Below are 23,074 nucleotides of genomic sequence, written 5' to 3'. Positions count from 1 at the left end.
CAGAAATTTTTCTTTTTGTTGAGTTCAGCAAGCATATCAGTTTCAATTCTTTTCAGGTTTTCATTTTCATGCTTAAGACACTTGTTTTGTCGAAAAAGATTTGCATTGTCTTGAATCAGAAAAGTAATTTTCTGTTTTAGTTCTTTGTTTTTAATATAAGATTCTTTCAAATTGTTGTGCATTTTTTCCAAAAATGAATTAACATCATCATCAGATTCATTATCACTATCAGTTTGAGAAGTACAGGCAGTTACCTCATCATCACCAATGGCCATGAAAGCCACTTGAACAGATTCCCCTTCTTCCTCAACTTCACCTTCTGAGTTGCAATCATTCCAGGTGATCTGGAAATTATTGAACTTTGGTTTTTGTTCAACCTTGTTCTCCTTCTTTTTCTTCATTGGACACTCATTTGCATAGTATCCTGGTTGACCACATTCGAAACACTTATCAGTCTGCTTCTTGTTGAACTCCAGTTTTCCTTTGTTTCTGAAGTCATTAGACTGATTTGGGAAGGAATTGCTGGATCCACCTTTCCTGAATCTTCTCTTGTTAAGTATTCTTTTGAAGTCTCATGTGATGAGTGCAATATCACTGTCATCACCTTTCAAATCATTTCCATCCTGTGAAGTTGTTTCATCTTCGTCTTGTGATGCTTTCAGTGCAATACTCTTTCTTGCCTTGATGTCTTCTTCATCCTGCATCTTAGATTTAACTTTTAGTTCGTAAGAGGTTAGAGAGTTAATCAAAGATTCAATTGATAAAGTATTCAGATCCTTGGCTTCCTCGATGGCGGTCACTTTGCTCTCCCAGTCCTTTGATAGAGCATTCAGAATTTTTGTGTTCTTTTCACCTAGAGAATACTCCTTCTCAAGCACCTCTAAATCTTTGATCAGATCATTAAATCTGCAATACATTTTGTCAATGTTTTCATGAGGCTCCATCTTGAAATATTCATACTTGGTAACAAGAATGGATTTCTTTTGCTCTCTCACATTCTCGCTTCCCTCATGGATCTCTCTAAGCTTATCCCAAATTTCTTTTACAGATCTGCAGCCTTTGACTCTAATGGACTCATTTGAGTCTAATGCACTGTACAGAATATTCATAGCCTTAGCATTTAGAGTGAGATGAGTTCTATCTTCAGCAGTCAACTCACTTCTGGTTTTTTGTCTCGGCCTATGGGTAATTTCATCAATAACAGTCGCGTCATATGGACATTCACTAACAATGAACCACAATTCAATATCAATGGATTGTAGGAATATAATCATCATTTCCTTCCAGCTCACATAGTTTGACCCATTGAACATTGGAGGTCTAGTGACATATTGTCCCTCAAAGAACATGGCATTGTTGGTTGTCATTTTTACTCCCAAGCCGATTGAGCTTAATCTCAAGGATACCAAGCTCTGATACCAATTGTAAGGATCGAAGACAACCTAAGAGGGGGGTGAATTAGGTTTTCTAAAACCAGATAAGATATAGGTCGCCCTTTTTCTTTTTTTTTACCTGCCATTCTTCTCTCGAAGACCACTCAATGGATCAGATTGCAAGATAGCTCAGTTGTTCGTGAGATGAAGAGATGAACAGATTATGAAGTAAAGCTGTAAACAGAAATAGAGAGACAAACCAGGTTTCAAACTCCACTTGAGTTTGAAATACACTTTATATAACAAGCTACTTCAGGTTGAACAGACTTGCAACCAATATCTTATGTACAAGGGAAGGATCACTTCCTTCTTGCCCCAAACCACACTTGGTCAAGCAAGGAAGTTTTACAAACACTCAGATAACCCTCACAATGCTACACTATTGAAGAAGCTTTATCACACCTGAAAAGCAACAAGAAAATTACACAAGCTGAGAATACAAGAGTTCCTTTTGAGTATTCTAACACTCGAATCACTCACGAATTGATGTAGACTTGTTGTGCAAAGTTCCTCTGAGGTGGTTGACTATTTTCCTTTTATAGGAGACCAAGAAATTTCACAATTAATGCTGTCAACGGATAGAAGCGAACTGAAGAGTCAACTAGACGTTGGTGCTGTCGGACGTCCGATATTCAATTTTTATGCGTTCGAACGAGATCAATGAGTTTTGGAAGTTTTCTTGAATCTCTTAGGACGTCCGATCCCCTATCACCATGCGTCCGAGGGTAAGATGCACATTTGAAATTTCTTCTTCAATTCCTTCGGACGGCCGATGCGTCCAATTTGTTGCGTCCGAAGTGCAGCAATGCTTGTCGGACGTCCGATACTCAGGTGTTGAGCGTCCGATCGTGATCAGTAATTGTAGAAGCCCTGGCTTGTCTTCTTCGGATGTCCGAGTCTGAGTTCTTCACACGTCTGAAGTTACTCAAAGGATGTCGGACGTCCGATACTCTCCTTTTGTGCGTCCGACATCTTCCTCAGCACTTTTCATCTTTTTTGATTTTTTTTTTGCTTTACGTCCACAGACCTGTTTAGTGTCATTTCTGAAAAGGGTCTCTACAAAAAATATTGGTAACATCCATTTGTTTTGTAATTATCAAAAGATATGAATTGAGATAAACACCTTCGCTAGTGTCTTCCTTACTTCCACCATAGCTAAAACTATTGGATTGAAATAGGCGTAAGTATGTCGACACTCGCAACGCTGATGGCGATTAGCTGGATTCTAATATACGGCAGCTCCTCCTGACCTGATCTGGTACCTAATCATCGGTAACGGATCACAAGGTTGCCCGCCAACTTGACTACCACTAGGGCGACTAGGTCCGTCAATTCTACACAAAATATAGATAAAAGTTTAAGTACTCTTAAGAAAAAATGATCAAATATAACCTTAAAGTCAAAAATTTCTAATATGCCCAAGTCACTTCAAACTTAGGCTCTGATATCACCTGTGATAGCCCCACCTCTCCTTAGGGAGAACTCTAAGAATTAGCAATTTCTGCCCAACTTTCGCCGGGACTCAGTCGACTAATGAACTAACAACCTAAGAAAACTAATGAAATATCTTCGAAGTAAAAAGGTACAAACCATAATGAAAATATACTCGCCACGCTTGCTTCTCAAACTTAGAATATAGATCTAAAAGTCAAACTTATAACTCCAAACTTAATTTACATAGTTTGCAGCAAACTTACAAATTCACGTTTACAAGAGTCAAAGTTAAAATTTTTTAAATAAAAGATTACAATCCAAAGTACAAGTTCAAGATAAGAGTTAATGTTATGAAAGTTCTTGTCCAAAGTCCCATCCGAACCTGTTAAGGAAAAACAAAGGAGTGGGGTGAGTAAAAAACTCAGTGAGATTCCAAATAAACATATAAGCATATAACCAATTAGAGACGTAATATAAATGAGCAAACGCAGTATAATACTAGAACAAATTAATCACAATTCAATTCAAAAATACAGGTGGCTTCCAAAAGTCAAATCAACTTAAGTTTGATCATATTGAAAATCCGTTGACTCTCTATCAATGTTTGCATTTGCATCCAAGGATTCAATGTCTGTAGAACACTACTTACTCCAATTTCGTCCACTAGTCAACCCCCTTATCGGGCCCGAACATCTCAAATAGTATAGTTAGGTAATACTCGAGTATACCAATTTCCAAATTTTAGTAAACAGTCCTGAGAGTTCATCGGTCTTCTCAACCAAACTCTTGTTGGCTCGATACAACTGACTCACCTATGAGGTTGAGTACCCAAACAGTCACAATAGTTGATGGGATATCACCCAAACAACACACATATAGTCACATATAGAGAAATCACATCTTATAATAGCAGTATACAGAGCCTCAATGGAATCGAAAGAGATCGAGTGTGATAAAATACACACTCACCTCGAATTTGTCAAATCAAATGTTTAGATCAAACAATCACAGATCAAGTATTCAGATATCTCACATAGATAGGTAACAAGCAGAGGAACACTCACCTATTAAGAAAGGCAAACCTTATTCATCAAGTTCCTTGGTTACCCTCACCTCCGTTTCTCAGTCCTAGGGCAACAAGTGAAAGTCGTTAACATTCTAGATTCATTTTCCAACCCAAACGTAAGGTCATTAGGTGACCAAGTGAGTTGTTAAATGACTCCATTTACCATGCAAAGTAGACCAAAAATATAGGAAAAGATCATAAGAAAATGAGTTTGACAAGTGCAAGAAAGTTGAGCAAAAGAAAAGTCTTATTCAAGTTCAAAAGTGTCTTCGTGGGTAAACAGTCGCCTACACGCAGTTTCAGAAAAACAACCATATCTCACTGTAGAAAATTCAAAATCATGTGCCGTTATCAGTGTTAGAAACTAGACTCGAAGAGCTTTCCAATGGTATAAAATGCAAATTCTAGTTCCTCTCCTATCAATACCAGTAATCCGGGGAAATTGACTGATTTTCTACATTGACAAAAATTACCTCATTCCTCCTTGCTAACCTCATTTATTTTGGCTCAAATTTATCCAATTCATTCTCTTAATATTCATAATATAGGGGTCAAGTTATATAGCACCATTTAAACTTTAAATTCAACACACAAAATGAGGAAATGAACCAAAACAATCCAGCCAATAAGAAAGAACCAAAACAATACGCTATCTTGTCCAAACAACCAATTTATTTGCTTCATTGCACCTCAACTCACACATAAGTTTAAACCAAAGTTTAGTCAAGTTTCTCAAGCTTAACAAAGGTTCAATAAGTCATAAAGATCAAAGTGAACCTCTACTCCATGGCTAGACAGCAAAGAGAAAGAAAACAGTCCCCAAGTTCACATTCAACTCCAACCTCCATCCTTTCATTATTGTTAACTTAACAAACATTCCAAGAGTTATCTCTAACTTTAAGAGGGCCCATAATATGTTAATATATCAAGGAAAATCATAAACAAAGTTTAGACAAATTATCAAACACATGGCATGCCATACAACCAACCCTACTTCCACTTGTTTAACTCACGGAGTTTAACCACAAATAACATCAATTCAACTTCTAGTTTGTCATCGAAGCCTCAAACACTTGATATAACACAATAAAGATAAGATTTAAGGATCATTTACCTTTCTTAAGTGAAGTTTGAATTACAAAAAAGTCCACCAAACAAGAGCTCCAAGCTTGAAACACACACAAGCCTTGAAGATAGTTCACTCAACTAACTAGGGTTCCTTCTCTTTTGATTTTTGCTCAAAGTTCAAGTTAGGATTTTCAAGCAAGAAAATGGAGTTTTTCTTCTTCTCTTGGAAGCTTGAGAGGGCCGGCCATATGGAGGAAAAAATGGAGCCAACAAGGTTTAAATTCTTTCAATTTCCTTGGTCAACTAAGTTGCATGGTTAAGACATTGTTAATTGTCTCAATCTTGGTCATCCTTCCTTTAAACTTTGCCAAATAAGGTTGCTACCCTTCAAATATTTCAAATGTCTAATTAATACCCTTAAACTATCATAAAAAGCCTCAAACACAATTAGAAGGATATTTGGTCCTAATGCATATAGTGAAATAAAATGATACCACTTCAAGGAGATGTTACAATTCATGTAGAATGCAATGTAAGGAAATGTTTTGATTTATTTAGTCTTAGGGCAATGTAAGTAATTGAGAAGAATTTGTATTTTTAAGTGAGGGTTCTCACACAAACTACTTAATCATGACCTCCTTGAACTTTGCAATCATTCTCGAATTATTTCCTATAAAAATCAAATCATCTACATATAAGTATACAACAAGAATGTTACCATGGACAGCACATTTGATATATAAAGTGTGCTCTTACGGATATATTTGAAAACCAATAGCAAGAATATATGAGTCAATCTTGATATGCTATATCTTCAGGGCTTGTTTCAATCTATACAGGTCCCTCTTTAACTTATACATTTTATTTTCTTGATTGCTTCTAACAAATCCTATAGAATGCTCTACGTATATTTCTTCATTCAGAACTCTATTCAGGAAATCTGATTTGACATCTATTTAATAAAGTTTTCAATTGTTTTTGCAATTAGAGAAATTATCATATGGACTGTGTTAAACTTGGCAAAAAGTGCAAACACTTCAAAATATTTAATTCCATGTTTCTGCTTGTATCCCTTCACTACTAGTTTGATCTTGTACGTATCATTTTCTTTATTCTATTTGAACTTTGTCTTTGTCACCCACTTCACTTCAATAGACTTTTTGCTAGTTGGAAGAGAAATAAACACCTATATGTCATTCTTTTCAATGGCATGATTTTCGTTCTCCATTTCTTTTATCCAACGATCATCATAGGCTGCTTCCTCATACACTACTAGATCAAAATTTACAAACAAAGCAAAATTAATAACATCTTCATCAAAAGGAACATTGTCTTGAGAAATCACATAATTCTGCAAATAAGTTGGCATATATCGTTGATGTTGTAGACATCCTATTTAACTCAATTTGTGGACCTTCAACAATAGGTGATAGCTAAATATCATAATTAGCCATCTTTTCCTGATAATTCAAAGTCATCTTTGCTATTTTGGGATCTTTAATAGACCAATTTCAAATGCCTCTTTCATGAAAAGTCACATTTCTACTCATTATCACATTTTCTGTCACAGAATTGTATAATTTGTAAATTCAAGAAATGTCATTGTAACTAATAAATACGCACTTCTCCCCCTTATCGTCAAGTTTCTTCCTCAACTGATCAGGAATATGAGAGTATCAACTGATCAAGAATGTACGAATAGGTAATGCACCTAAATAATCTGAAATAGCCAACAAATGGTCTTCTACCACTCCAAACTTCTTTTGGAGTTTTTTCGGGAATAAGTTTGGTAGAGCGCCTATTCAACAAATAAATTACACAAAAAACTATCTCTACTCAAAAGATTTTGGCATATTTTTTCGTTTCAACATATATGTCAACATATCCATATTGTTCTATTTTTCCTCTTAGTCACTCTATTTTATTGTGGAAGATACTTGGTAGTCAACTGATGTTGAATACAATTTTTCTCAAAAAAATCATCACACACTACATATTCTCAATCACTATTAGTTCACAAAATTTTAATTTGATAGTCACTTTGCTTCTCAATAAAAGTCTTAAAAATTTTAAAAGTCTCACATGCATCAGATTTTTGCTTCAAAAAATGCATCCAAACCTTTCGACTAAAATCATCAATAAAGGTAATGAAATACCTATAGCCACCATTAGAAGGAAATTCCCCAGTACACCAATCTAAATGAATAATTTTCAGTATTCTTTTGTCCCTCCAGGATTTACCAATATGAAAAACAACCCTGTATTGCTTTTTCAAAACACAAATATCACAAATTTGTCAGGATTTTTGATACCAAACAGCCCACTAATCATTCTTCTACTAGCCAAAAATTTCAAACTGTCAAAATTTAAGTGACCAAATTGCATATGTCACAACCAATTATTATCATCTATCATTATACTCAAAAAAGAAAAATTTTCAATATTCAAATTCAATGAAAATAAGTGATTTAGAGTCATTAACACACTGGAAATCATTCCAATATTTTTATCAAAATAGTGCAAGTAGTATTCCTAACGCAAATGTCATATTTCTTCTCTAACAATTGGCCTATGCTCAATAAATTATAATATAGCACATGAACATAGAAAACTTCAAAAATAAAATTAGTAAATCCATTTTTCAAGCTAATAGAAATTTTTTCCTTAGCAAATACCTGTAAAACAATGTTATTTTTGAATTAAACTTTATCATAGATAGATTAATCAAGCTTCATAAAATAATCTTTCTTGCCAGACATACGAATATTGTAACTTGTATCCGAGTACTACTTAATTCTATCACCCATAGTATTATTAGCTAATAATAAAGTTTGAATTTTTATTATTATCTTGAATCTAATTGTCAACAACATTAGTTTGAAAATTCCATTTTATATTCTTTGTAGATCTACATTCAAATTATCTATGGCAAAATTTTCACAATTATACCATTGAATCTTTTGTCCAAAATTACTATCTCTGCCTCTACCAGGACAATTTCTAAAATTAAAATTGTTACCTCTATTATGTCGAAGGATTTGATACACCTCCTCTGCCTCTATTGTTGTAGCTACTACCACCTCTATTGTTGTAGCTCGGATTTCTCTAATTGGATTGACCTTGCTCCTAAACTTTATTATTGTCTTTAAAATTCAATTGCATCTACAATGCTTTCTCTATCACATCCTTATTCGGAGTATCTTCTAATTTTCTATTAATTCTTTGTTCATGTAGAATTAATAACTCCTATATAAATCTTCAATACTCAAAATTTTCAAATCTTTTTGTCTCTTGAATCATAGCTACACATGATTAAATTTCATAGGTATGGTGTTGAGAATTTTCTCAACAAATATTCTATTAGGAGATCCATATTGGTTGAGTTCTATCTCATTTTTAACATATGACAAATGAGAAAAATATGGCTCAATAAATTCAGACTCTCAATTGTCATCAATTCAAATTTTTGCTTCAACATCATCAAATTATTTTGTTAAACTCTATCAATTCCTTTGTATGTCTTTTCCAAAATATCCCAAGCTTCTTTACCATATTTGCTATAGCAATTTTTCTAAAAACTGACATAACAATCGCCAAATAAAGTTGTAACAACGTTAGACTTTTTTATCTTATCCGCTTTACTAGTATCCTGAGCAAGTGAATTCTAATATGTCGATATAACCCACATACCTTTAGATGGCTTATCATTTGTTTTTACCAAAAATTGAACTTTATCTTCATTTTGAGTTTTTAGGATAGAAAAAACAATATAGGGGTTAAGATTTGCTGTGACAACCCCACCTCACCCTAAGGCAAATCAAAGGGTTCGGCGGACCGCCTGCCCAGTTCTCGCCGGGACTACGGATCCGGAACAAACGGAAACTTTACCCTACCAAACGCTCAAAAGAACTTCGAGAAGATAACATTTTGAACCCAATTGAGTCAAACTAAAAGATACAATAAGCTAATCACACCCGGAAATACTTGTTCCGAAAGATAATACAGTGCTGGAGCGCTACCACGACCGATAAAAAAAACAGAATGAAGATCGAAAACAAGCCGTGGATGAACAGTGACTGCCACGCCACAATCCAACTAAGTACAAGTAAACTTTGTTTAACATGAGAGAATGTACATTCCCAAATACATATGCCACATAACCATGAGGAAACACTTTAAAACATACGTATTAGGAAGTTCACAAACCCAAAAGGAAACATTGTCATAAGATGCATTTAGAGTTTCCAAATTGTTGAGAAGCTATACCAAAAGAACAAAAGAATTTCAAACTAGCTCAACTCATTCTTCAAAACATCGAAGTTTCAAAAGATTGTTCCCTGTAAGGAAAACAAGGATAACAGAACGGGATGAGGTAGAAGCTCAATGAGGTACCAAAAGTATAAATAGTAGAAATCATGAGAAATCACTTTTAGAACACATATACACGTCAAATAATAAGAATGAATGAACACCAAAAATTAAAAGATACAGGTGGCTCTCAGGAGCCAAATCCCCGTTGCAATATTTGATCCAACTTACTTGACACTTCGTCAACATTTAATGAAACACACATGTCCGTAGACCCCACTTACGCCAAAATTTCGATCACCAAACATACCCTTTACCGGGTCCGAACGCCAAACAGGAACATGAATGGTAATACTCAAGTATACTGAAAATTTAGAGTCTTCAATACCCTAAAATTTTCCAGGAACCGGCATCCATGGATTGTCAATTTTCCTTGATCAAGCCCTTGCTGGCTCAATTCATTTGACTCCCCATGAGGTTGAGTTCAAAATTAACAAGAAGGTCGTTGGATACATTTTCAAACGACATCATAGCAAGCATAGGTAACAGGTTCAAGTATACAGAGGTAACAAGTCACACAAGTCAGAGAACGAGGGTAATAAAGTACACCATCGTCTCGTACAAGATAAGCAGGCATTCAAGTAACAAGGTACAAGTACAGATAACCAGTTTAACAATAATTCAGGGGAGTTGTACACTTACCGATTAAAGCAAGGATACTTCAAAAGTTCAACTAAAGTAGGGCTCTAAACATCAAGAAACCCTAGAATAACCAAGGTAAACAATTATGGTACCCATAGCCACAAATCCATTAGATAAAATGCACAAATGAAACTCGACTACAAGTCGTATACCTCGCCAAACAACTACTAATGCAAGGGTGTAAAACATGATTTTGGGAACGAAAAGGTAACATGAAAACCTAGGACTCGAACAACCCCAAAAACCCTTCTTATAAATATCCCAAACCAAACCAAACTCGAAGAAATCCAATATTCCCAAAATTTGGATAGCATATCCCCTACATTTCCTTACTTTTCCATCCTACAATCAATACCAATTCATCTCAAATCAACCACATACAAATCATAGATTATAAAACACACCTCTCGGCACAATAACCACAACTGAAGCTACACTTATCGGATTAAAACAAATCTCATAGCGTTTCGAAGCCAAGACATATACCTACATTTCTTATGAAGACCTCCAAAACCAAATCATGCATTGTCAGGGTCAAAAATGGAAATTTCCATGAAAATAGAAATTTGTCCGCGAAACAGGGCTCATGAGTAGTCAAGGGTATTTCGGTCATTTCATGGGTTACAGTGCTCCGATTGAGCTGAAATTTTACAGGTAGATAGCTAACTCAATTATCAATAACTTTCATGTTCTGGGAAAGGGCTGATTTGACCTCCTTTAAGGACGAACATACAGTACAAAATTAGGACAGATTACTAACCCTAAGCTGGAATTTCCGCACAAATTCTGAAATTTTCCGCAAACAACTACAACTAACACACAAATGCTTCATTTCACACCATATCAAGCTATCATTCATGGCCAACCACTACTTATCATATAAAATCAGAAAAAATCACCAATAAAATCTGAAATTTAGCTAACTCTTCCTCAAACTATAAAATCTTCTATAAAATAGCATATTTTGCCACTAAAACCCATTAATTTGACATTAGCAAGAACAAAGAGGAAGTTCCCAAGCAAGGTACCTTGACACTTCAAGAAAGATGATAACTTAGGGTTTTTCCTTCACAAATTTCTCCACTAGAAGTAACTTGGATGGAGTAATTTGATAATTCAACGGTTGAAACTCAAGATTTGAACAAGAATTGAAGTTGAAGTTGAAGAAACTCTCTTGTTCTTTCCTCTCCATAAATTTCGGCCAAGACAATGAAAATGGAAAGAATTTGGGTCAAAATTTGGTTTAGTAAAGGTTAAGACAAGTCCAAGTCAAAATTAAGGTCCAATGTTTCAAGGACAAATGGTATCCAAGGGTTAATCCTCATCTTGTTATCTTCCAATGGTTAATCCCTCTAAGTAACCTCTAATTATTTCCTAGCACCTTGTAAAATAATATTTCTTAATACAAAACTTCAATTAATCGGCAAAAATTTATCGCACTTAGCGCACTAGCGGACCCCACATCCATAATACGCTTCAAACTTAATATGAACTAACTTAAACTAGGAAAATGATTTAAAAACTCTATTTACTTATAAAAATCTCTGGAAAATCAATATAATAGGGTATAATGAAGAAAATGCATGCGAGAAAATAAAATAAAATATTATGAAATAAGGAAGATTTACGAGTCCTCACACTCTCTCCCCCTTAAAGAAATTTCATGCTCGAAATTTTCTTACCACCAGGATCTATAAAATCTAACGTAAATGGCGGATCGTACCTTCTACGTTCTTAGACGGGTCAGGGGCTTGATGTGACTCTAGGAAAGACACCCGAACTGACACCTTCGGTCCAGTCTCTTCCCCCTTCGATTGGCTAGAGTTGGTCTTGATTGATTGTCGATTCCCACCCCTTTCTCGAGATCGGCCTGGGCAATTAGCAATTTGATGATCTGCACTCTCGCAACGTAAACATTTTCTTCCTTTCTTCCAGCAAACATCCTCCGTGTGATTCGGCTTTTCACAGTACTCGCAGGGACCATGGGAAGCAGAGCCCGAGCCTCTCTGTGAAGCATCACTTGACATTCCAGGAAATCTTAATCCTCCAGTTCCCTTTCTGAGCTTGGGAGGTATGCTTGTATCCTCCTATCCCACGCTACTTTCAGGAATAGCTCTTTTTCTCGCCTGAAAAGTTCTAACTTGTAACCTTGCGCTTTCAACTCGTCGAACTTTTTTCACTGCGTCACTGATGGCACTCAGTTGGGTTATAGCCAGATCTTTCTGAATCTCAACATTTAAACCTTGGATAAAACGCCTTATCCTCCTTTGCTCAGTTACAAGTAGTTCGGGAGCAAACTTAGACAACCTAGTGAATTGACTCTCATATTCGGCAACAGTCTGAGCTCCCTGACGAAGCCTAATGAACTCATCTTCTTTCTTTTCTTGAATTAGGGATGGGAAATATTTCGCGTTGAACTCTATCATGAAGTTCGCCCACGTCCTCGGTGTTTGTGCTTTTTTCCATTTCAATCTTATTACGTTCCACGAAGAACGGGCTGCTCCCTCCAGTTGGAAGACAGCAAATGTCACCTATCTCTCCTCAGTATAATACAACGCCGCAAAAATATCAATAATCTTCTCTAACTACCATTTGGCCACATTAGGGCTTGGTCCTCCAAGGAATTTTGGTGGGGAGAACTTCTGAAATTGTTCGAGGGCCTTATCTTCCCCCTCTATATGGTTACCAGGGTTTCCAGGTTGAGAATTAAGGTTTTGGCCCTGATGCTCTACTACGTGAGCTAAATGATCAGTTATGCGCTGGAGAGCCGCAGCTACCTGAACGTTAAGATCCACTCCAGGTTCAGGATTGAGTTCAGGCATTGGTTCCCGATTTCCCTCTTCATTCGACAATTACTTACGTCCACGGTCCCTGTCTCGTCCGCTACGAGTTCCTTCCATTGGATTAACTAATCTAGACTCGAGCCACGAATACAATATACAAACTAGCGAGGTCAGTCAGTCAAATATACATATAATACGTCCGCATCAATTCAAAAGTAAATATACATATAACCCGACTATATCAAACAAATCACACAGTAACAGTCAGTCAAATACAATCAAAGGAAATCCTATGGAAGTAAGGGGGTCATTCCATAATACACACTACGAACTAGACCAAGAGTACAAAAGCAACTAACGAAACGCTTTCCCTCCCCAAGGGTTCCATCCATAATCTACAAGAATAACACAATTTATCTCTTAGGCAGAGTTAATCATCTTTAGTGAGCCCTACACATCATATAAAGTCCCGTAAAATCAGATTTCTAATTCACCCAAGTCATTTCTAACCTAGTCTTTCATCCCTTTTCGTATTCGGGTACAAGAATTCAAAATAAGATAATTTACCACTCGAGCTGGCCAGTCCCAAGAATAAATCATCTACATTTGTAATTCTTACCGGACATATATCTATTGTCTCCAAGTACCACGATAAAGGTTGGAAAACTATAAAATTTCATCATTCATAACTTATGCTCAAAAGCACGTAGTCATTTACACCCGTTCACATGATCGAGATCATACCACCACTTGATCCCAAGCTCACTTCGCGCAAAGACCATGCGAAGTGGCTCTGATACCACTTGTGACAGCCCTACCTCACCCTAAGGTGAACCAAAGAGTTCGGCGGACCGCTTGCCCAACTTTCGCCAGGACTACGGATCCGGAACAAACGGAATCTCCACCCTACCAAACGCTCAAAAGAACTTCGAGAAGATAACATTCTGAATCCAATTGAGTCGAACTAAAAGATACAATAAGCTAATCACACCCTGAAATACTTGTTCCAAAAGATAATACAGTGTTGGAGCGCTACCATGACCGATAAAAAAAAAAATGGAATGAAGAACGAAAACAAGCCGCGGATGAATTGTGATTGCCACACCACAATCCAACCAAGTACAAGCAAACTTTGTTTAACATGATAGAATGTACATTCCCAAATACACATGCTACATAACCATGAGGAAACACTTTAAAACATATGTATTAGTAAGTTTACAAATCTAAAAGGAAACATTGTTTTAAGATACATTTAGGGTTTCCAAATTGTCGAGGAGCTATACCAAAAGAACAAAAGAATTTCTAACTAGTCCAACTCATTCTTCAAAACATCGAAATTCGAAAAGATTGTTCCCTGTAAGGAAAACAAGGATAACGGAACGGGATGAAATAGAAGCTCAATGAGGTACCAAAAGTATAAACAGTAGAAATCATGAGAAATCACTTTTAGAGCACATGTACACGTCAAATAATATGAATGAATGAACACCATAAATTAAAGGATACAGGTGGCTCTCAGGAGCCAAATTCCCGTTGCAATACTTGATCCAACCTAGTTGACTCTCCATTAACTTTTAATGAAACACACATGTTCGTAGACCCCGGTTACGCCAAAATCCCGATCACCAAACATACCCCTTATCGGACCCGAACACCAAACAGGAACATGAATGGTAATACTCAAGTATACCGGAAATCTAGAGTCTCCAATACCCTAAAATTTCCCAAGAACCGGCACCTATGGATTGTCAATTTTCCTTGACCAAGCCCTTACTGACTCAATTCATGACTCCCCATGAGGTTGAGCTCAAATTTAACAAGAAGGTCATTGGATACACTTCCAAACGACATCACAACAGGCACAGGTAACAGGTTCAAGTATACAGAGGTAACAAGTCACACAAGCCAGAGAACGAGGGGATAAAGTACACTCTCGTCTCATACAAGATAAGCAGGCATTCAAGTAACAAGGTACAAGTACAGATAACCAGTTTAACAATAATTCAGGGGAGTAGTACACTCACCGATTAAAGCAAGGATACTTCAAAAGTTCAACCAAAGTAGGGCTCTAATCACCAAGAAACCCTAGAATAACCAAGGTAAACAATTATGGTACTCATAGCCACAAATCCATTAGATAAAATGCACAAATGAAGCTCAACTACAAGTCGTATACCTCGCCAAACAACTACTAATGGAAGGGTGCAAAACATGATTTTGGGAACGAAAAAGTAACATGAAGACCTAGGGCTCGAACACCCCCAAAAGCCCTTCTTATAAATATCCCAAACCAAACCAAACTCGAAGAAATCCAACATTCCCAAAATTTGGACAGCATATGCCCTACATTTTCTTACTTTTCCATCCTACAATCAACATCAATTCATCTCAAATCAATCACATACAAATCATAGACTATAAAACACACCTCTCGGCACAATAACCACAACTGAAGCTACACTTATCGGATTAAAACAAATCTTATAGCGTTTCGAAGCCAAGACATATACCTACATTTCTTATGAAGACCTCTAAAGCCAAATCATGCATTTTCAGGGTCAAAAATGGAAATTTCCATGAAAATAGAAATTTGTCCGAGAAACAGGGCTCATGAGTAGTCAAGGGTATTTCGGTCATTTCATGGGTTACAGTGCTCCGATTGAGCTGAAATTTTACAGGTAGATAGCTAACTCAATTATCAACAACTTTTATGTTTTGGGAAAGGGCTGATTCGGCCTCCTTCAAGGACAAACATGCAGTGCAAAATCAAGGCAGATTACTAACCCTAAACTGGAATTTCCGCACAAATTCTGAAATTTTCCGTAAACAATTACAACTAACACACAAATGCTTCATTTCACACCATATCAAGCTAAAATCAAAAAAATCACCAATAAAATCTGAAATTTAGCTAACTCTTCCTCAAACTATAAAATCTTCCATAAAATAGCATATTTGGCCACTAAAACCCATTAATTTGACATTAGCAAGAACAAATAGGAAGTTTCCAAGCAAGGTACCTTGACACTTCAAGAAAGATGATGACTTAGGGTTTTTCCTTCACAAATCCTTCCACTAGAAGCTTTAATCCTCCTTCGTAAGTAACTTGGATGGAGTAATTTGATAATTCAACGGTTGAAATTCAAGATTTGAGCAAAAATTGAAGTTGAAGTTGAAGAAACTCTCTTGTTCTTTCCTCTCCATAAATTTCGGCCAAGACAATGAAAATAGAAACAAATTGGGTCAAAATTTGGTTTAGTAAAAGTTAAGACAAGTCCAAGTCAAAGTCAAGGTCCAATGTTTCAAGGACAAATGGCATCCAACGGTTAATCCTCATCTTGTTGTCTTCCAATGGTTAATCCTCTAGGTAACCTTTAATTATTTCCTAGCACCTTATAAAATAATATTTTCTTAATACAAAACTTCAATTAATCGGCAAAAATTTATTGCACTCAGCGCACTAGCGGGCCTCACATCCATAATACGCTTCAAACTTAATATGAACTAATTTAAACTAGGAAAATGATTTGAAAACTCTACTTACTTATAAAAATCTCTGGAAGTATAATGAAGAAAATGCATGCGAGAAAATAAAATAAAATATTATAAAATAAGGAAGATTTACGGGTCCTCACATTTGCCATACTTCAATCTATCAAATCTCTAGTAGTACTTTGATGGACCCAAATCATAATAAATACAAACCCATAGGAAAATATTCAATAAAACGATTAAAGAGGCAAAAGAATTTCTTCTATTACTTGAAACAAGGCTACGGCCACTTTTACAAAATATGCAAAGAAATGAAACTAATAACAGAGGCTACTGACAATACTTAACAAAACCCTGAGGCTAACTATATAAAGCCCTATGCAACTTACTTATCCCATATGAACTATTACTGACTATTACATTTGTTAGATTAAATCTCATATGATTAGACCCAAACTCTAAAGAATACAACTAATATTTCTAACAAATATACTAATGACATGTGGCCATAGCATAACAAATTAATTAATAGTGGCTTGGTTTAACTATCTTCTAACAGTGAGCCAATGAGATTGGAAAAATAAGAATCTAATTGTTTTTTTCATACAACCGGATTTAGCTTTATTTGTTGATGGATTTTTTTTTGGGTCATTCTATGTTTTGTTGAATTTGATGTTCTGTGCTTGTATATTCAGTCTAGATGCTTATTTTTCTACTACTTCTATGGAGTTTTGACAGTTCTTTGCTGGATAATTTTGGAAGAATTTTGATTGAATTTAAGTATTTCTTGGTTGGAGTTTGGTTATTTTGTGGGGTCAATTGTTAGTTTTTCATTATCTTAAGTTCCATACAAGATTAAACCTTTGAAGCTTAATACTAGCATTTGCAGCTTTTGTGCTTCTTTCCCAGAAGAAAAAAAAAAGAAACTTTTGTGCTTCAATTGCTATTAATCATGGTATTGGTGTTAACCAGGAAAGGGGGAAGGAAGATTTTGAAGAGTTTTGATGGGCATTTTGGAAAATCTATCATAACTTTGTGATGACATCATTCAAACTTAAGAGATAAAAATTAGTTTGCTAACGGCAAATGCGTTTTTGATATGAAATTTTGAATTTTAGGGAGCTTTTTGTAGTTTGGTTGAACCTGAAGGTCTAAATTGAAATTTGGCCAAACCCTCGAGGGAGGTAAATATAATTAACCCTCTATTTTAATAATTTTGTTATAGTGACCCACTCCTTTTTTACTAATGTAGTAAAATTTAAACCTTATTTTAAATAATCAATCATCCTACCACTAAAATTTTTTCACAATTTGCATTTAAGCATAATATTCCTCTTATGCCAATTTTATAACTACCCTCAGCAAATTAATTAGGCAAAGAAATTTAGAAGAGAAAATATCAAATTTCATGCAAAATGGTTGTTCTAATAAGTACTTTTTTTTTTTTTTTTGCAATTAAACAATCCTTCCATTTTAAAAGATTATTTGTCACTTAAATAGCCCATCCTGCCTTAGGAAAGGTGCCCGAAATTATCCCTTTCCATTTTACTCACTATTTTCCAATTACCAAACAGGGCCCAAAAGTACAAATAGGCGCCAACTTGCTGAGAATATCACCCTCTTCTTCTTCTGACAGAGTCCTTCACCCCTTCGTTCCAACCTCCATATGTTCTTCTTGCAAATGGCAACCATTTGCAGAAAAACCACAGCTCGTAAAAGAAGCAAAAATAAAAGGAATAATAGAAAAAAACAACGGAGTGAGCTTCTATTTCAGCAGCCATAAACCCTAGTCTCTCCTCTCACTGACTTCGAAGGTACCGCTTTCATATATATGTGCATATAATTTTTTTCATTTGATAACGGTTTGTTATACTTTTAAGTATAATTTGATTCATAATTCTTATTTAGTTTTGCTTCATCATACTTGAATAGCTGTAAAATTATTGAGTCCGAGGGCATGTGTGTTTATGCGTTTCTAGTGTGTGTGTGTGTGTTTGGGTTTTATTGTTAGTACTTTTTTGGGTACAGAATGTTTAGATGTTTGATTTACAAGGTTAGCAAGCTGCTGACTGCCGTCTGAGAAAGCCATGTAGAATTCGGAATGTTGGATATGAAGTTTGTAATCCTAGGTTGGAGTTAGATAGGTTATGTGTAGTTTACGTATGTATGAATTCATGTAAAATTTTCATAAATTATTGGCAGTTTCTTTAGGTATTCAATGCATAGACTTCCTTTTTACTTCTTGTTTAAACTAAACTTTGATGGAATTTCAGACATTGGGTAGTTTCTATGGAGATAGATCTTCTATTTACACATTGACTAGATAGAACAGGTTGTTGAACTTGATTATTGGTTACATTTATCCCTTCTTGTTGGGACAAATACATGCATGGCAAGCAATGGGTAATTAGTTTTGTGGTTTGTGTAGATGTGAACTACATACCTAAGTTGTCCTTTTATTAATTCTGTTGGCGCTCATTTGTTGGTCAAATGTGGTTGGTTGAAGTAGAAGTTCATTAATTTATTGGTTAGAATAGCCTTAACTTGGAAACACAATGTGGGACGAACTTCAGTATTTGGTCTAGATCATTCCACACATGCATTGTCACTATGATTTATGGTGCATTTTGCCTTTGCTGCTGTGGATTATCATGGGACTAATTTAGTGTTTTTATTGATTTTGTGGAAAGGATCTCGATGTGGTGTCATGCTAGCCATGATTTTATCTTCTTCTTCCAAACCTGGAGAAAAATTTGATTCTATGCAAACTTAGAACTGTTTTGTGACTTTATCAGATGTGCAATGGCTTTTCAAATAGCAAATGATACATATTTAAGATAGCTTTCTCCTTGATGAAGTTTCAAAATGCTGGTTCCCTGTTGTGTCTTTGAGTTATCCAATCTATTGCTTCAAAATTGGATTAGTAATCATTTATTTCTTTAAAGTTATGTTTGGCTAACTATAGAAAGAGTTTATATAACTGTCAGCTGAAAGAGGAATGAAAATATTATAACTAAATTAAATCTTCTTGTCTATTAATCTCGAAATTAGCTGTAGTATAGAGTGGATGGATGTTTTAGCTAAGTGGCCAATTGTTATGAGTTAGTCGAGATTCTTCTTATGTATATTGACATCTTCAGTTCTTGACACGTTCACAAATTTTCAAGTTAGCAATCAAATTAATCGGCTGATCATAACATTTTTTTTGGTGTGTAAATGTCATTGGTAACATTTATATCAGTTTAACAAGGAGAATGTATAGAAACTTAGACGAGGCAAGATGAATAGTTGGCATGAAGCCCATTGGTTGGGAAACAAGATAAATTGTGACCGGTAATCAGATTGCAAATTTTGGGCTTGTTAGTTTTGGTTTTGAAATTTTGAGTATCATGGTTACTTTTACAGCTTGAGTTTGTTTCCCTCTTACATGTCCATGCCAAATTAAATAACGTTTTGCATTTTCCGGTGGACAACTGAGTCAAATTTCATGTTTAAATGAACGTAAACGCAGTTAGTCTACATCATGCTTTTGGAGCCTTGCTTCCATGCTAATCAGTTTAAGTGAATAAAAAATCATCTCATAATGGGAATGGAATTTAATTTTGGATTGTATTTTGAGGAAACTGACTAACTGATCAGCATGAAAGTTTTAGAAGATGAGCTGCCCATTTCCACAAATATGATGAAGATGAAGAAGATTATTCTTCTTTGGAGAATCCTGTTGTCCCTAAACTTGCTTTTAACTTCTTGAACACTCCTAGTTTTTAGTAAGGGCAAATAGCAAGCATGGAATGAGGTTGTTTTGGATATTCTTTAATAGAATATCTAAATGTGAATCCTAATTATGATATTTGCTTTGAGTTCCTGGTACATGGTGATTTACCTTATCAATCATGCCATCCCAGTTGGATATTTCTTCTGCTTGCTGCTGCTATTAATGCAGTGGAAGCAAAAAGTAAAAAAAGTAAACTTTTTTCCTCCTAGAGAAGAAAATGTTGATTCAGATGCCCTCGTGTGTTTCTTTTGATTGGCCTTCTCAGAGAAAAATTTTAGTCAAGTTTAGACAACACCTAATGGAAAGGAAGTTAGTGAATTAATTGTGTCCTTAAGAATTGTTTCCCAAATGAAAAGCAGATATGACCAAGGTGTAGTGAATCAAATGCTACGTGAGGTATTAGGTGTAGTGAATCAAATGCTACGTGAGGTATTTTGAATAAGAAGCTGATGATCTCATATGAATAATGAACTGCCATCAGGTAGATGGCTAGTTTGAGCTTGAGTTTCATGGTTTTTTTTTTAATATAAAAATCTGGGATAATATTCTCGAAATGTGATTTATTTGTCAAATTTTATGAAATTTGATATCCATTAACATTTACAGGTTTGAAACCGTTTTAGATTCTTTTCCAATCCTTGAATTAATTACTTAAGATGTTCATGCATGTGAACAGAGCAATAAGGAAAGAAGCAATGGGGTTGCTGAATATCATCAATCTTTTATTTCTTCATGAGATGATGTCGACCATTAGAGCTTTTAACGATGTGAATTGAGCCAAACACTTGGTGTTCAGGCTCTGTTTGTATATTATATGAATAGGGTTCGAGTTCAGCTCAAATATTAACGAATTATAAGTATTGCTCGAATTTGATTCATTTATTTGTATAAATATTTGAATTCAAGTTCGAGTTTGAGCTCGAATTTGAATTTGGAGATGATTTAATTATGTTTTTAATAATTAATACTCCATTTAGAATAAGTTTAATTGTATTTCTTGGTTTTAATAAACTAAATAATACTACTAATTTATGATTAATTACTTTTCTAGGTAAAATATAACATATATTTAATAATATTAAATGTATCTATATTTTTATTTATTTGTATTTATTATTATATAGGTGTTCACGGACTATTTGACTAGTTGAAGAACAGCTTCGTGTTCGGCTCGATTATTAAACGAGCCTAATATTGTGTTCAAACTTGATTCGTTTATTAAACAATCAAAGTTTTTCAAACTTGAATGAGCCGAATACGAACATGTTTGCGAACAGCTTGGTTACTTAAAAGCTCTATCGACCATAGAAAGTAAATAGTCTACACAACTTTGTCAATTTTTCTTTAGGGCCTTCTAGAAAGCACAATCATTAACAGCTTACCGACTTTTTTTTTTCACCAGTCATTTTTTACTCACTGGTGCAAATGTTGACTTACTTAAATACTGTATTTTCCTCCTTTTCCACATGCAGCAAAATAACTGAACTTCATTACAACGCCCTTTTTTTAGAGCCTAGACACTGCTATGGACCGTGTCTTGGCCCTGGTTGGCCCTGATTTTAACACCTGTTGCTTTCGAAACAAATTAGACTACTTCCTTGTCTACAGGCCTTTAAACAGTGACATTTTTTGCCTGTCATTCACATTATTTTTCTTCAAACTACTATAAGAGTAATTCTGCATGTCATTAGGCTTGTGAATATTCTCTTGGCTAAAGCATTATTTTTACTCTTTTATTTACTAAAACTGTTTGGTCTCAAGGTTAGCACTTCCATCCGAGTACATACTAGTTGTGCTGTCTTAAGTCTCTGAAGTGGTTTCTGAATTTGATCTTGATTTATCTACCATAGTTATTAAAGGCGTGTCATGGAGATAGTAAGGGGCAATTTTTGCGCATGATTTTGATATAGGAAATTGTTAGAAAGCTCACGTCCTTTGGGCTTGGGAGAAGGGGCACAAGGCTCTTGGGCGCGCACTTTTTCATTTTTTTTGGTTGAGTCTTTAATTTAGAGTTGACTCATTGAGATGATCATTCAAAATCATTAGAAGTTTCTTAATATTATCTACTTTTGATCATGTTGTTTTGGGTTGATGGTTCATTCTTAGTTGTGACTATGATGGTGTGTTAAATATGTTTATGACTTGTGTATCTATGACTCTTATATGAATGTGCTTAGTGTTTTGGGGATGGTTATTGATGCTTTATTTTCTATATTCTTATTGTGAATGACTGAATATTACATATGCTGCTGTGTTTTTTTGGTGCTTTTGTTAGTTATGCACATTTAATGTTAAAAAGCAAGTTCCATTCCTTTTTCCTAAGGTGCAGGACCTTGGTTCCTAGATGCACCTTGTGGCTCAAATAATTAATATATCCAGAATTAAATCAAAGAGGGGCGTTGCCAGTGTCTTTGATTTGATTGTTTCCGTGTAGTCCATTTATGTTGCATTCTAGATAATAATTTAATATGTAAGGAAACACTTATATGCCTGCAAGTATTCTCTCAGTGTATGATATATGTATGTATATACATACATACATCCATACATATACATATGCGTGTGCGCGTGCGCACTATAAATGTGTATAAACATGTGTATGTATGTTATGTATGTATATTGTTGCTTGGGAGTAGATTTGTGTTGGAAAGGTAGGTAGTAAATGCTAAACCAAGTGGATTCAGAAAGCAATACTTGGAACATATTTCTTTTCCCGTTACGCAATAGAAATGTTTCAAAAGAATCTTTTGGCATGCATATTCTCCTTATCCACGACAAACTTCTTGCCATATAGGTCTCCGCTCAGTCTCCACTCACTCTAATGCATTGATATGTTCGCCCTCTTACTCCTCATAATGCAATTCTGCCACCTGTCCTGTCTTTTTCTTGGGAATTTGTGAAAATGATTCAGTCAAATAGTTTCATTTTCACAGTGCCACAGGGAGATTTTGCAACTTTTTATCTGCTTTACCCAGCAAACTTCATATTTTTTCTACTTTTCCTAAGTAAT

Source organism: Coffea eugenioides, chromosome 3 (assembly GCF_003713205.1).
Source record: "Coffea eugenioides isolate CCC68of chromosome 3, Ceug_1.0, whole genome shotgun sequence".
NCBI classification, from domain to species: domain Eukaryota; kingdom Viridiplantae; phylum Streptophyta; class Magnoliopsida; order Gentianales; family Rubiaceae; genus Coffea; species Coffea eugenioides.
Note: the sequence above shows the minus strand (reverse complement) of the source record.